Source organism: Stenella coeruleoalba, assembly GCF_951394435.1.
Source record: "Stenella coeruleoalba genome assembly, chromosome: 17".
In the NCBI taxonomy this organism is placed as follows: Eukaryota; Metazoa; Chordata; class Mammalia; order Artiodactyla; family Delphinidae; genus Stenella; species Stenella coeruleoalba.
In genome coordinates, this window is record NC_137163.1 from 22,807,678 (window position 1) to 22,823,852 (window position 16,175).

Sequence of the window (16,175 nt, forward strand, 5' to 3'; positions counted from 1 at the left end):
TAGTGCTGTTGAACATCTTTTAATGTGTTTATTTTCCATCTGTATATTGTCTGGTATCTGTTCCATATATCTAGTCCATTTTCTAATTGGATTCTTTTTTTTTTAACTATTGAATTTTGCGAGTTCTTTAAGTATTATAAATAAAAGTCTTTTGTAAGATCTGTGGTTTAAAATATCCCTTCTTACTCTTTAATTTGACTCTTCATCTTCTTAACAGGGAATTCTCAGGAGAAAAATATTTAATTTCAATGAGTTCAATTTATCAATTTTTTTCTTCTGAGGATCATACTTGTGGTGTGTCAGGTCTAAGAACTCTTCAACAAGCCTTAGATCCTATGTTTTGTATGTTGTTTTTTTTTCCCTAAAAGTTTGAGTTTTAATAATAGAGATTAATATAATAATAGAGATAAAAATCAGAAATCAAAGTAGAGAACAGAAAAATAATTTTAAAAATTACATGGATAAAAGCAGAATCTGGACACTTGAGAGGATCAATGAAACTGATAAACCTCTAACCAGAATGAATAAAAAAACAAACAAATTACCAATATCAGGAGAAAGATGACCACAGATGTAGAAATTAGAAGATTAACAAGAGAGTCAACAACTTTATGTCCATTATTTTGAAAACGCAGATGAAATAGAAAATATTCTCTGACAATTTTCAAACTACCAGTGCTCACTGAAGAAAAAAAAAATAACCTGAATAGCCCACTATCTATTAAAGAAACTTAATTTTTTGTTAAATACCTATTCACACAGAATGCTCCAGGTTCAGATGTCTTCACTGGTGAGTTCTATGACACACTAAAGAAAGAGATAATACCAATTCTACACAAAACCCTCAGGAAAATTAAAGGAAAATTGAAGGTAAAGGAACACTTCCTAACTCATTTTATGAGACCAGCATTTCACCGATAAGAAAACCAGAAACCATAGACCCATATTCCTCATTAACAGAGATAAGTATTACTTAAGATTTTAGTGAATTATATCTGAATATATAAAAAGAATAATACATCATGACCAACTTGATTTATCCCAGTTATATAAGAGTAACTTATAAATTACATTTAAACTCGATCAATATATTTCACTATATTTACAAACAAACAAAACACCTGTGACCATCTCAAGGTATGCAGAAAAAACCTTTGACAAAATTCAACATCCATACATGATAAAAACTCTCAGTAAAACTAGAAATATATGGAAACTTCCTAAACCCAATAAAGCTGTTTATGATAAACTTAAACTAACATCATTCTTAATAGTAAAAGACTGAATAGTTTTCCCTCCATTTTAGAACAAGGCAAGGAAGATCCTCTCACAATATATTGTAAACATTGTATTGGAGCTGCTGACAGTGCTATAAGGTGAGATAAAGAATTTACAGGCCAACAGATTGAAAAGGAAGTAAAAACTCTATTTTTAGACATCATTGTCACCTATGTAGGAAGTCCTAAGAAAAAGTAAAAGGCTTCTATAACTGTAAAGTGAATTTAGCAAGGTGTCTGGATAAAACTTCACTATACAAAAATTAATTGTATATCTAAATATTAGGATCAAAAAATCACAAGTCACAATAAAATAATGTCAATGACAATAACATCCAATGTGTTGTACTTAGAAATAAATCTGGCAGAAGATACTTGAGATTTCAACTCTGAAAACTATAACATTGATTAGAAAAATAAAGAAGACTTTTGAAAAATGGAAATATATATCTTGGTCATGGATCTTAATTCTCGATATTGTTAAGATGTCAATGGTTTCTAAGTTGTTCTATAAATTAAATTCAATTTCAATAAAAATCTCAGTAAGCTTTCCTTTGGGAAGAAATTAACAAGCTGTTCTAATATCTACATGAAAATTTGAAGGACCTAGATAGCCAAATCAACCTAAAAAAAAAAAAGATATATTTAGAGGAAGCACAGTACTCATTCCAAGACCTGTTATAAAGATGCAGTAAGATAAAATTGGTAAGACATGAAGTAGCACCCTCTGTATGGAAACAGAAACTGGAAAAGAGAGAACAAAAATTGTTTAAGAAAATTATAATGATTCTCACTTAGCAGACTCATTGTATATCAGAGACAAAGGGGAAGAAAGTGTGTTAATAAGCCAGGGATTTGTGGCACAATTTACCAGAAGGAAGATTAAAGGTAGACAAGAGGACTTCTATGTATCTCTCCGAAATATGTGGCATAAATCAAAGAGAAAAAAACAAAACAAAACAAAAAAACCCTGCCACATAAGAGAAGACAATTATTTTTCCAGTTAAGGAAAATAGGAAGTACAGATATAAGAGAAATGGTGATTTTGTTTTCTTTGAAGATAAATATATGTGGAACATCTAAGTGGAAAAGGTTACCATGTCATTTAATTCATGGTTTTGGCTGTTGAAGGAGAAAAGGTATTTTGTTTTGTTTTGTTTTGTTTTAAGTTTATTGACCTATCAGCATTTCAATGATAATTAAAAGTACAGAGTGTGGTTGTAATCATCCAAAAGAAGTGAAAAGGGTGAACTCTGAGGATAGAAAATTATCTTTCTGGTATTTAAGCAGACAATATTAGAAGCCTGCAAAGGAAACCTAGGCATTACCTGTGAATTAAGGATTGTCACTATAGACACTGGAGAAAAGGGTTTCAGAAATTAGAAGTGGTCGGGGCTTCCCTGGTGGTGCAGTGGTTGAGAATCTGCCTGCTAGTGCAGGGGATACGGGTTCAAGCGGGACCGAGGATCCCACATGCCACGGAGCAACTAGGCCCGTAAGCCACAACTACTGAGCCTGTGCATCTGGAGCCTGTGCTCTGCAACAAGAGAGGCCGCAATAGTGAGAGGCCTGTGAACTGCGATGAAGAGTGGCCCCTGCTTGCCACAACTAGAGAAAGCCCTCGCACAGAAACAAAGACCCAACACAGCAAAAATAAATTAATTAATTAATAAACCCCTACCCCCAACATCAAAAAAAAAAAAAGAAATTAGAAGTGGTCAATAATATCAAATCTTACAAGGAGTTGTAATGACAGAGATCTCAAGTTATCCATTATTGAAAAATGTAAAAGACACTATAGAACTTTCTATGAAGCAACTACCATTTCTACCTTGCAAATGCTTTTATCTATTATTATTATTATTGTTACTTGCATTTTATCCTTTAAATCTCCCAATTAACTCCAAGTGTCAGGAAACTAAGGCTCAGAACATATATGGAAGTTGCTCAAAGTCAGGCAGCTCTTAGGTGATAGAATACCTAAGCTAGGTAGGTTGACTCCAGAACCTATTTTCTTTCTTTTATTATTATTTTTTCTTTGAAATCTAACTACCATCTGTCGACAAACAAAGATTTTGCATTATTATTGACTATATTCCCCATGCTGGACATTTCATACCCATGACTTACTGATTTTGCTACTGAACGTTTATACCTCTTAATCTCCCTCACCTATTTCTCTCATCTCCTCACTCTCCTTCCCTCTGGCAACCACCTGTTTGTTCTCTGTATCTGTGATTCTGTTTCTGTTTTGTTATGCTTATTTGTTTTTTAGATTCCACATACAAGTGAAATCATATGGTATTTGTCTTTCTCTGTCTGACTTATTTCACTTAGCATAATACACTCTAGGTCCACCAAGGTTGTTGCAGATGTAAAGATTTCATTCTTATTTTTGGCTAAGTAATATTCCATTGTGTATATGTACCACATCTTCTTTATCCATTCATCTGTGGATGGGCTCTTAGGTTGCTTCCATATCTTGGATATTGTAAATAATGTTGCAATGAACTTAAGGGTACCTATATATATTCAACTTAGTGTTTTCATTTTCTTGGAATAAATAGCCAGGAGTGGAATTGCTGAATTGCTATGGCAGCTCTACTTTTAATTTTTGAGTAACTCCATACAGTGGTTGTACCAATTTACTTTCCCACCAACAGTGGATGAGGGTTCCCTTTTCTCCACATCCTTGTCAACACTTGTTAATGTGTGGCTCAAACTGCTAACTGTCCAGGGAAGATATCAGAGCCTGTATAATTCCCCTCCTCTTCTGTATTTCCTTTTAGGGGTGCGGGTCCAGACCTAATCAGTTCTCTTCCCTTCCTACCTGACTATGTGTATCTTTCCTTATAGCCTTGGTTGTAGAAGAGTCGGCCAGCTTCCAGTTTGTTTTCAGTCAGAATTGCTCCACAGGTAGATGTATTTCTGATGTGTTCATTGGGGGTTGTCAGCTCAGCATCCTCCTACTCTGCCATTTTGATCTCCTCTCTGGGAGTCTGTTTTTTTTTAATTACTGATTCTCTTTTATTACAGGTTATGGGTCTGTTCATATTTTCTATTTCTTCCTGATTCAATCTTGAGAGATTGTACATTTCTAGGAATTTCTTCATTTCTTGTAGCTTGTCCATTTTATTGGCATATAATTGTCCATAGTAATGGCTCATGATCCTTTGTATTTCTGTGGTGTTGATCGTAACTTCTCCATTTTCATTTTATTTATTTGTCCCCCCCCTTTTTTTTAATGACTCTGGCTAAAGTTTCATCAATTTTATTTATCTTTTTAAAAAAACAGCTCTTACTTTCATTGATATTTTCTGTGTGTGTGTGTGTGTGTGTGTGTGTGTGTGTGTGTGTCTCTATTTTAGGTATTTTTGCTCTGATCTTGTTTGTTCTTCTTTTTCTAGTTACTTTAGGTGTAAGGATATGTTGTTTATTGGAGATTTTTCTAGTTTTCTGAGATAGGCTTGTATCACTATAAACTTCCCTCTTAGAACTGCTTCTGCTGTGCTCCATAGATTTTGAATTGTTGTGTTTCCATTTCCACTTGTCTCCAGATTTTTTTTTTTTAATTTACTCTTTGATTTCTTCAATGACTCATTGTTTGGGGTACTCCAGAACCTATTTTCTTAAACTCTTTTTTTTTTTTTTGAAGTAATTTGTAAACTAGATGAGATCAGATTCAGTAGATAGATAGTATTGTAGGTAAAACTTGCATTAAGAAGTTAAAAAAGAATGAGACATCTCTCCATTTATTCACTCATTTATTCACTGTATATTTATGTTATGTATTCAATATTTACTGTGTATATTCAATATTTTCTAAAGGCTTGGTATTTTTTTAGGTACTGGAAATACCAAAAAAAAAAAAATGTTGAGGTCTTTACGTTAGAGAAGATTATAATGTAGTTTTTCAGTGAACTTACACTTTAAAATTTGGTCTAAAAAGAAAATATCATTTAGACAGCAGTTAGAAAAGAACATATCTTTTGTAAGATGATAAAACAACAAACATTATCTCACACTGAGACAAGATCTTTAGAGGAGGAAACATTGAAGATGTAGAGACAAAGATAAGGATGAGGGTGTGATCTATGGACCAAATATCCTGAGGTGATGTGTAATCATGGTTACAATTATAAAAGCAGCAGTTCCTGAAAGTTGTTGAAATGATACCCAGGTAACCTATCTACTACAGACTGAATATTTGTGCCCTCCCCCACAAGTCATATGTTGAAGCCCTAATCCCCAATGTCATGGTTTTGGAGGTAGAGACCTTGGGAAGTAATTAGACTCTGATGAGGTCGTGAGGATTTGGCTCCCATGATGGGATTATTGTAAGGAGAGGAAGAGAAACCAGAGCACTGTCTCTCCCTCTCTCTCTCTCCTTCTCTCTCTCTCTCTCTCTCTCTCTCTCTCTCTCTCTTTCTCTCTCGCCCTCTCTCTTCCTCCCTCCCTCCCCCCATTTTAGGACATAGCAAGAAGGCAGCTCTCCTCAAGCCAGGAAGAGGTCTCTCACCGGAAACTGAAATCTGCCAGCACCTAGGCCTTGAACTTCTCATCCTCCAGAACTGTGAGAAATCAGTGTCTATTGTTTAAGCATCCAGTCTATGGTATTCTGTTATAGTAACCTGAGCCAACTAAGACACCTTCCTTCTTTGCTTTTATTTTGAATTAATGAAAAAGAAAAGTAAAAATAATTTTACATTTATAAAAGAAATACAAAAATCTGGTTCATTTGGGGAAAATTATTTCAGAAAGAAACATGAGTTTCAATGTTGTGAAATATATGACTTCGTTTTCCAAGTATGCATGTTTTGTCCAAGAATTGTAGAATTCCTTACATGAAAATTAAGTTTTATTGCAAACAATAGAAATTCTAAATTTGAAAAACCTTAGAGAATATTTTTCACCCCTCAGGAAAGCTCGTTAGTACATTCAGAACATCCAGGATAACTGGTATTGCTAGAAAGGGAGATTCTGCAGCAACTCTTTATACTTTGTTCTTCTGAATCAGAAAATTGTTGATTTTTTTTCCAGCCTAAATCCTTCCTTTTACAAATTAAGTCCACTGGGTGCTCTTTTTTGATCTGCTTTAAAGTTATTGAACTTAAGTTTTAAAATTCACCTTTGTTATTAATATATTTAATATATCAATATTAGTTTGGTTTTCATATACTAAAAATAAGGTTAAATGCAGAAACATGGGCATTTGCTTTTTAGAATTACAGAAAATAGTCAAATTAAAAATAAATAAAATTAAGCTTTATTGGTTACCATGAACCTCAGGAGGAATATTTTTAATAAATCAGAACGAAACAGAAAAGGCATTGTTAGTGAATGAAACAATGTATTCATCATTTTCATTTCTCTCTGCATACACTAACAGCGTTACTGGTTGTTTTTCAAATAAATTGGATGTAGTATTATTATAATTTAGTGTGTCAGCTGCCTGCTCCCCGTCTTCCCCAAAATAAAACCACTGGAATTTACCTGTTGTTCAAGCAAAGGTGAGGTTATTAAACCTAGTACAGCAAGGAAGAACACCAGCTTGATAGAATCTCAGTAGTGTATAAAATAAAAGATGGAGATTAGTAGCATATTTTTTGGTTTTGGAGTCTGGCAGTAAGTGGTTTAAGGCATATTATTAAATATGGGGAACTGATTAGAATTGGGTAAAGTTCATGATATAAGACTTGAGTACTGGTGAGGACCTCGAAGTAAATTTTGACGAGTAAAACATTTCTTTGAAAAGCAAGCTTTTTGCCCAAGTTACCAATCAATTGCCATGAAAATAAACTGTTTGCCCAAATAAGTAAACTCTTTGCCCCAAGAATTGTTTTTATAGACAGTCCTGAAGTAAATACTTATGTCATTTATTCCAGGCTTATCATCTTGGGCAAGATTTTTTTGTAGCAGATATTTAAGAAATGTTGGCAATTGGTCTCAACTCTCAGTCTTCATAGTTAAGATGGATGGGGTGATCTCAATTCTCAAGTGCTTGTTACAAATATTTAATCAGGTGAAAAGTCCCAGATTTTGAATGTGCTGGATTTTTCTTGGAAAAACTCGAGAATCCAGGCTCTTCTTTTATTTGCTGCTAAGTAGTGAGGTATTTTATGTTGTCACTAAATTGTCTACTATGTTGTCTTAAGGCTTTAGGACTTCAGGATAAAACAAGTGTTTGCAACTTGTTTATACTGTAGAAGTTTGAATTACGTACAGTTGCCATATTTGAAATGTAAGAACCCAATTGGCTTTTAGCAATACATTTTAAATAGAAAGCTGAATTTTACAAGGAAGCATCATGGCTTCTGAATCATGTCTGCTCAGTGAATATCTAGACAATACTTAGCCAAGCTATTGAAATTTACATCCGTTGATCATCTTTATATGGTTGCTTTAGATAACAGGAAATTCATCTAGTTTTTGCCACGAGATCTTTTTTGTTTTAATACAAATTTTGGGTAGAATTATTGTTCTTCCTTTGAATAGGTGGGGCAAGTTTCAGATCCTGGGAGATCTATAGGCTTTCAATATTAAGCCCAACTCTCTTCCCTATCCTCAGCATGTGGGCCACCCTTGCTTGTGGACGTGAGATGCTAAAATTCTTTCTGCCATTTGGGCTGGAGTACTATCATTTTTCCCTTCACAAGGTCAGAGAAGGGAAGCATGCAACATTAAAGCTGTCCTGTATTTTACTTATTTATGTGACACTGGGTTCACTGTGCAAAGCCCAATAGTTAATAAGATAAAATAAAACCTGCTTTTGGTTGAATTCTTGGAAATCAAAAATTTGCTGTTAAAATAATGCACGCTACCAGCTCTCTACTGGAACTCTAGTGTGGTATTTAACCTAGAGGTCTGCCAGAACTGTATTCTAATGGCCTGATTCTGTTCCATATGAGTGATAAAAAATACACCGACCTTTGATTCTTACAATTTTTTTCCAGAATTTCCAACCACATTCTAACAGCATCTAGCTATTTGTGACTTCTTCTTTTAGGCTCTAGTTAAGATTTTATAATGGAATATATATGGAGGTTTATGTCACAGCCCACAGAATATGCGACTTCTTAAATCTTCATTCAGCATATCTGTTCTCTCTAGCTCCCTCTCCCTTCCCTACCAGTAATAATGATCTTCTTCCTTCACTCATGGCTCTTCCTGGGCTCTGTTGAGTAGAGGGATTTAACTCTGCCCCAAGCTTATACCACATTCATGTTGCTCCTCGGTCCCTTCCAATTTCTCTCCCGCACGTGTGGCCAGAACATCTATCACATCTGGGTGAGGGATGCTGGGGCCAAGAAGCCCAGCTTTGTGATGATGCACAGTCCTGGCAGGTGATGCTGGGCACATGGGCACCCATTAAAGAGCTTGTATGTAACGGCATGTGAACTGCAGTGTTTGAAAAAAATATATCAACAGAGGTTCTGCTTAAGACTAACCATGGTCTATGGACAAAGTTTACTGTCCATTTTTTTGTTACTTGGGCACAATAAATATCCCTTTGAATTCCATCCCCATCAGAGGGGGAACTGCACAGTGAAAAGAAGGCTAACTTGAGCTTGCCTTATGAGTTTAGCCTTTTATTCTTCTGGATTTAAAAAAGAAGTGATTCAAAAGACAAGCAGGTGTGCAGAAGGACATCACTGTTTTTTTCAAGGAAGGGACTACGCTGTTTTACTCACGGAGGAAAATAAGCAAAGAAAGTCCCATTTACCACAATAATTACAGATCTGCTTTTCTAATGCTTGTGAAAGATTTTTTAAAAATTTTTTATTAACACCTTCTGCCTGGAAGGTTAGATACTAGTAATTAAATGGCTCTCGGTGAAGAAGTTGGTATGTAAATATGGATGCAGAAACTAGAGAGGATCAGCTCATTTTCTGAAAAATAAGTTGGAGCTTGTGAAGTTGGATGAAAAGGACTTTTAAAAAAGTCCATGGACAACAGAGAGGGTGGCCCGGACTATAGAAAACAAACATACCTAATGCTAGAAACTCCATCACCTCTTTTCTAACATATACAGTAAAGTATACATGCCTTGTAGTCCTTTAGATCCATTGAAACCACTGGGCACACTGAATAAGTGCTCAGCTCTGTGTCCATCTTGGCATGGAGTACAGGGTCATCCATGTGGATAGCAGCATAGTCAATCTATCCATAGGTCATGTTTACTGCTATTCATATATTTTTACCCTCTTAGCCTCAAATCAACCCCTCAGTTTCCTCTGGGAAAATCTCTTATCTAAGGACACAAAACACACTCAGCTAAAAATCACTTCTTAGTCCATTTTCCATCTTGTATACTGTTCAGATGAATGGTTCCACCCAACTAACTAGAAAAAATTTACATGATAAAGTATATAATTAATATCAATATAATCTAAATAATAAAATCCCAGTGATATAAAATTCTCAGATTTTATAGGATAGGACAAATTTGATCACTGCAAATATCCTTCCATTAACAAATTCTGTATCCCCTCAAAAATGATAAAATTAACCTCACCTATCATCACACAGAGGACTTAATATTAAAAAATAAAACCACGATCTGCATTTCCCGACTTTCTTTTTCTTCTCTATTCCAGACAAAGGTGGCTTATTCAGGAGCATTTTTTTCAGAATAGGTTTCATCATCATCAGAGGTAGTCTGCAGTATTTTTCCTAGAACCATAATTTAAGCACTTTTTAACTGGGGTACCTCTATCTCATGTGTCCTTTATATAAAATTTTTCAGAAAACAAAGAGCACACAAAACAATGTAAACAACTATTTTCACCAAATTCAGAAATCAGAACCAAGTTCTCAAACCAAACATAGGAACTGCACAATCATTTCATCAATTGTCTTTTATAGCTGTATTTCACTAACAAAAGAGATGCTCTCAAAATTAAATGCATTAATTATATTCTAGACCAAATTGCTGTTAAAAAGACTGGAGTAAACATCCATATGGAGAAATGGAGAAAAGAGAATAAAATTTATAAGATATATGACAAAGAGAAAGAGAGAGAAAAGAGCAAAAATGAAATGTCCCAGCCTCAGTCTACTCTATGTATCTTTAAGGTCATTAGGGAAGAAATTCCCTGTCAAGAGGATCATTATCTCTCTGAAATTGCCATACCTTGGGCAACAAAACACCCACACACAATTTAAGTCTTCTCCTTAAAGGCAAATATGAAACAATCTTACCCTGTAATATTTTTTTAAATTATAAACTTGCAACTAGTGGATAAATAATAAGTTCAGGAGGTCTAATGCACAGCCTTGTGATTACAGGCAACAATACTTTATTACAAGCATATCTTGTTTTTACTGTGCTTTGCAGATATTGTGATTTTTACAAAGTCAAGGTCTGTGGCAACCCTTACTAGAGCAAGTCTATTGACACTATTTTTCCAACAGCATTTTCTCACTTTGTGTCTCTGTGTCACATTTTGGTAAGTCCCCCAGTATTTCAGACATTTTCATTATTATTATATTTGTTATGATGATCTGTGATCAGTGAGCTTTGATGTTACTCCTGTAATTGTTTGGGGGCACCACGAACGACGCCCATTTTAGACAGTGAACTTAATAAATGTTGTTTGTTTTCTGACTGCTCTACCAACCTGAAGTTCCCCTCTCTTTCTTTCTCTCCTCAGGCCTCCCTATTCCCTGAAACAAAACAATATTGAAATTAGGCCAGTTAAAAACCTTATAATAGCCTCTAAGTGTTCAAGTGAAAGGAAAAGTACCATGCCTCTCACTTTAAATCGAAATCTAGAAATGACTAAGCTTAGTGAGGAAGGCATGTTGAAAGCTGAGATAGGCTGAAAACTAGGCTTCTTGCACCAGTTAGCCAAGTTGAGAATGCAAAGGAAAGGTTCTTGAAGAAAATTCATAGTGGAACTTTAGTCAACACACAAATGATAAGAAAGTTAAACAGCCTTATTGCTGTTATGGAGAAAGTTTTCATGGATAGAAGAGCCTTAAGCCAAAAGCCTTACTCTTAGAGGTTACTTAGTGCAACACACTAATTCCCTTCAAGTCTGAGAAGGCTGAGAGAGGTGAAGAAGCTGCAGAAGAAAAGTTTGAAGCTAGCAGAGGTTGGTTCATGAGGTTTAAGGAAAGAATCCATCTCTGTAACGTAAAAGTGCAAGGGGAAGCAGCAAGTGCTGATGTATAAACTGTAGCAAGTTATCCAGAAGATCTAGCTGAGATGATTAGTGAAGGTGGCTTCACTAAACAACACATTTTCAGTGTATATGAAGCAGCTTTATGCTGGTGAAAGATGCCATCTAGAACTTTCATAGTTAGAATGACTGGTTTCAAAGCTTCAAAGGACAGGCTGACTCTTGTTAGGGGTGAATGCAGCTGGTGACTTTAAGTTGAAGGAAATGCTCATTTACCATTCCCCAAATCCTAGGCCCCTTAAGAATTATGCTCAATCTACTCTGCCTTTGCTCTATAAGTGGGAAAACAAAGCCTGGAGGACAGAACATCTGTTTACAACATGGTTTCCTGAATATTTTAAACCTGTTTTTGAGAACTACCAATAAGAAAAAAAGATTCCTTTCAAAATATTACTGCTCACAGACAATGCACCTGCTCACCCAAAATCTCTGATGGAGACGTACAAGGAGTTGAATGTTGTTCTAATGCTTGCTAACATAACATCCATTCTGCAGCCATTCTGCAGATCAAAGAGTCATTTTGACTTTCAAGCCTTATTATTTAAGAAATACATTTTGTAAGGCTATAGCTATCGTGGACTGTGAATTCTCTGTTGGATCTGGGCAAAGTAAATGAAAACCTTCTGGAGAGGATTCACCATTCTCAATGCCATTAAGAACCTCTGTGATGCATTGGAAGAGGTCAGAATATAAACATTAACAGAAATTTGGAAGAAGTTTATCTGAACCTTATAGATGACTTTGAGTGGGTCAAGACTTGAGTGGAGGAAGTCACTGCAGATGTGGTGGAAATAGCAAGAACACTAGAATTAGAAGTGGAGTCTAAATGAGACTGAATTGCTGCAATTTCATGATAAAAATTTCATGGATGAAGAGTTGCTTCTTGTGGATGAGCAGAGAAAGTTGTTTCTTGAAATAAAATCTACTCCTGGTAATGATGCTGTGAAGATTGTGGAAATGACAATACAGGATTTAGAATGTGTCATCAACTTAGTTGGTAAAGCAGTGGCAGGGTCAGAGAGGACTGACTCCAATTTTGAAAAGAAGTTCTAGTGTGGGTAAATTGCTATCAAACAGCATTGCATGCCACAGAGGAATCATTCTTGAAAGGAAGAGTCAATCGATGTGGCAAAATTCATTGTTGTCTTGTTTTAAGAAATTGCCACACTTCCCTTTTGGAAATTGGACTGTCATCTTCCATTTCTCCACTTTAGCTTATGTTTGTCTTTAGAGCTGAGGTGTGTCTCCTGGAGAGAGCATATAGTTGGGTCTTGATTTTTAATCCATCCAGCTACTCTGTGTCTTTTGATTGGTGAATCCAGTCCATTTATTTTTAGGGTGATTATTGAGAGATGAGAACTTAGTACTGCCATTTTACCTTTTGTTTTCTTGTTGCTTTATATCCATTGTTTCTTTTTCCTTGTGTTTCTGTCTCACTTGGTTCAGTGATTTTCTGTGATATTTTTTTCAGTTTCTTCTGTTTTTGTTTCATGTTTCTGCTCTATGTTTATGTTTTGATATTACTCTGAGGATTGTATAAAAAGTCCCATAGATAAAATATCTCTTTTTCTGCTGATAGCATCTTAAGTTACTTATGTGAGTTCCATCCTTTTTCTTTGCCCTTTTTATTCTTTTATTGTCTCAAATTATTTCTTTTTATGTTTTGAGTTTGTTACCAAACTGAAATAGCTATTGTTATTTTTCTGCTTTCTTTTATTTTCTCCCTTTAATCGTTATGCTTTAATAAAATGTTTAAAAACCTATTCTGATAAATAATTGAAATTTTCTGATTATGTCTGCTTATTATCTTGCTTAAAGTTTTGTGTATTTTTGCTGATTTGTCTCTGGTAGAAGAATACCTCTCAAAGCAGTTCCAGTTTTGATGAACTCCCTCAGCTTTTGTTTGGGAAATTCTTTACTTCTCCTGCATATCTGAATGACAACTTTGCTGGAAAGAGTATTCTTGGATGACAGTTTTTACCTTTCAGTATTTTGAGAATGCCATTCCACTCCCTCCTGGCCCATAGGGTTTCTTCTGAGAAATCTGTTGATAGATTAATTGGGATTCCTTTGTAGGTTATCATCCTTTTTTTCCCTGGAGACCCTTAAAATTCTTTCCTTGTCATTGACTCTTGGCAGTTTTAATATTATGTATCTTGGAGAAAGTTTTTTGTGTTGAGGTAATTAGGTGGTCTCTTAGCTTCATGGACTTATATATCCAGTTTCTTCCCCAGGTTTGGGAATTTCTTGACTATAATTCTTTAAATAATCTCTCTGTTCCCTTCTTCCTCTCTTCTTTTTCTGCGATACCCATTACCCTAATGATGTCCTTTTTGAGTCAAAAAGCTCTCATAGAATTTCCTCATTTTTAAAATATCTTTTGTCTCTCTTGTTTCATTTCTAGCTTTCTATCTTTGAGCTTGCTAATTCTCTCTTCCTCATGGTCTGCTCTATTTCTGATGCTTTCTTATGCATTCTTCATCTTGTTTCCTGAGTTCTTCAGCTCCAGAATTTCAGTTGGGTTCTTTTAAAGAGTTCCAATCTCTTTGGTAAAGTATTCCTTCTATTCATTAATTTTATTCCTGAGTTCATTAACTTGCCTTTCTGAGTTTTTTCATGACAGCTATTTTGAGTCCTTTATCTGTTAGGCCACACTATTCCATCACTTTAAGTTTGGTTTCTGGAGAACTGTCATTTCCTTTTTATGGTACAGTGCTGCTGTGGATCTCCATGATGCTTGCAAATCAATCAATGTGATGCACCACATGAACAAATTGAAGGAGAAAAACCATACGATCATCTCAATAGATGCAGAAAAAGCTTTTGACAAAATTCAACACCCATTTCTGATAAAAACCCTCTAGAAAATGGGCACAGAGGGAAGTTACCTCAACATAATAAAGGCCATATATGAAAAACCCACAGCCAACATCGTTCTCAATGGGGAAAAACAAACCATTTCCACTAAGATCAGGAACAAGACAAGGTTGCCCACTCTCACCACTCTTATTCAACATAGTTTTGGAAGTTTTAGCCACAGCAATCAGAGAAAAAAAAATAAAAGGAATCCAAATCAGAAAAGAAGAAATAAAACTGTCATTGTTTGCAGATGACCTGATCAATTATTCCTCTGCTGGCACATTTGAAGTTAAATGACAGGTTAGTAGTTAGAGTCCTTTCTTTTGTTCTCTGGTAGGTGGCACTCTAACACAAGTTTTTCATTTCTTTTACTTGCGCTGCCTCTGGTTCTATTTGAGAGTTGGCACTTTCCGGCCTCCCTGCCTCTGTAAGAGGTATAGTTCTGTGTCTTCCTTGTCACTTCTTGTGCCTCCAGGGTCATTGTTGCCTTGCTTTTGCCAGAGCTCCTGTTGTCACTGGGATTGTGGGATCTTCCCTTGTGTCCAGGATCCCCTGAGTCATAGACTCAGGGAGGGGCACGAGGGGTGTGTGTGGAACCGGGGTCGGTCGTGCAGGTGCCTCTACAATGTTATAAGGTTCACGCGCTTCTACCACTGCGGATGGAGGACCTGGCGCTGGGGTGGTGGGTGCTTCAGCAGACGGTGCATGGCGTCCCAGGCCCCACTGCCACTGCTGCCCAGTTACCTGTAGCCACGAGGACCACTGTGGTCAGGGGCTGGAGTTGTGTGCACTGCCTCCTCTGCTGCTGGAGTCTCTGAAGCTGCGGTCTTAGCTGCTGCTGTCAGCAGGCCAGGATTACTGGTACTGACTCTACTGTTCCCTAGGTTCCACCTCTCACCTCCCGCTGTACGGAGGTGTGGAATTCTCCAGCATACTCTTGTGTCGGGCAGAGGCATCTTTGTTGAGCTGTGGATGCTTTACTGGTTGTAGAATGAAGGGGAGAGAGAAAGGTAGCTTTTCGCTCTGCCATGTTGTTGACATCACCCCAAACCTAATTTTCATACGCACTGGAAAAACAAAACATTCGTGTGACTAGCTTTTTTGCTCTGTCAGCTTCTTTTCAGTGGTCTGGAACCAAACCCCCGCAATACTTCTCAGATATGCTTGTATATATATTTCAAAATTGCTAAGAGACTAGATCTTAACTGTTGTCACCAGAAAATAAATAATAATTATGTGACGTGATAGACGTGTTAGCTAAAGCTATAATGGTAATCATGTGCAATATATAAATGTATCAAACCAACACATTGTTCACTTTAAACTTACGCAATGATATATGTCAGCAAAGTCAAAAATTCAGAAATAGTAGAAGTAAAACCACTGGATTACCCAACAGTAATAGTAGGAATTTATTGTACACATAAAAACAGTTTGCAAACTGGGAGCTCTTAAACTGACAGTGGAATGATGCTTAGAGGTATATTGTTTATAAGACAGCTTGCATAGTGAGAACACACAGGCTGTTGATAATTTAAAGTGATTGCTTAAACATTAGAGCTCTCCCTAGTGATAGAGGATTGGTTAAAAGTGGTTATTTCATGTCAATTTTGGGGAACAGTTTATGTTTTGTTTGTGATTTTCAGAGGTATATACAAGAAGCAGCCCAAGTTGAATTTTATTTGTTCTGCAGAAAAATCGAAATTAAGTTTCACTTGTATGGCTTGATTGGTTTTATCTGCTCAGGGACTTTTCAAGACCAGTCACCATTTTATATTTGATTTTAACAATTATATCTCAACTTTAAAAAAAAAGATGGGATCTCCAAGCCTTAGACTTTTCTGGAGGGCCCTTT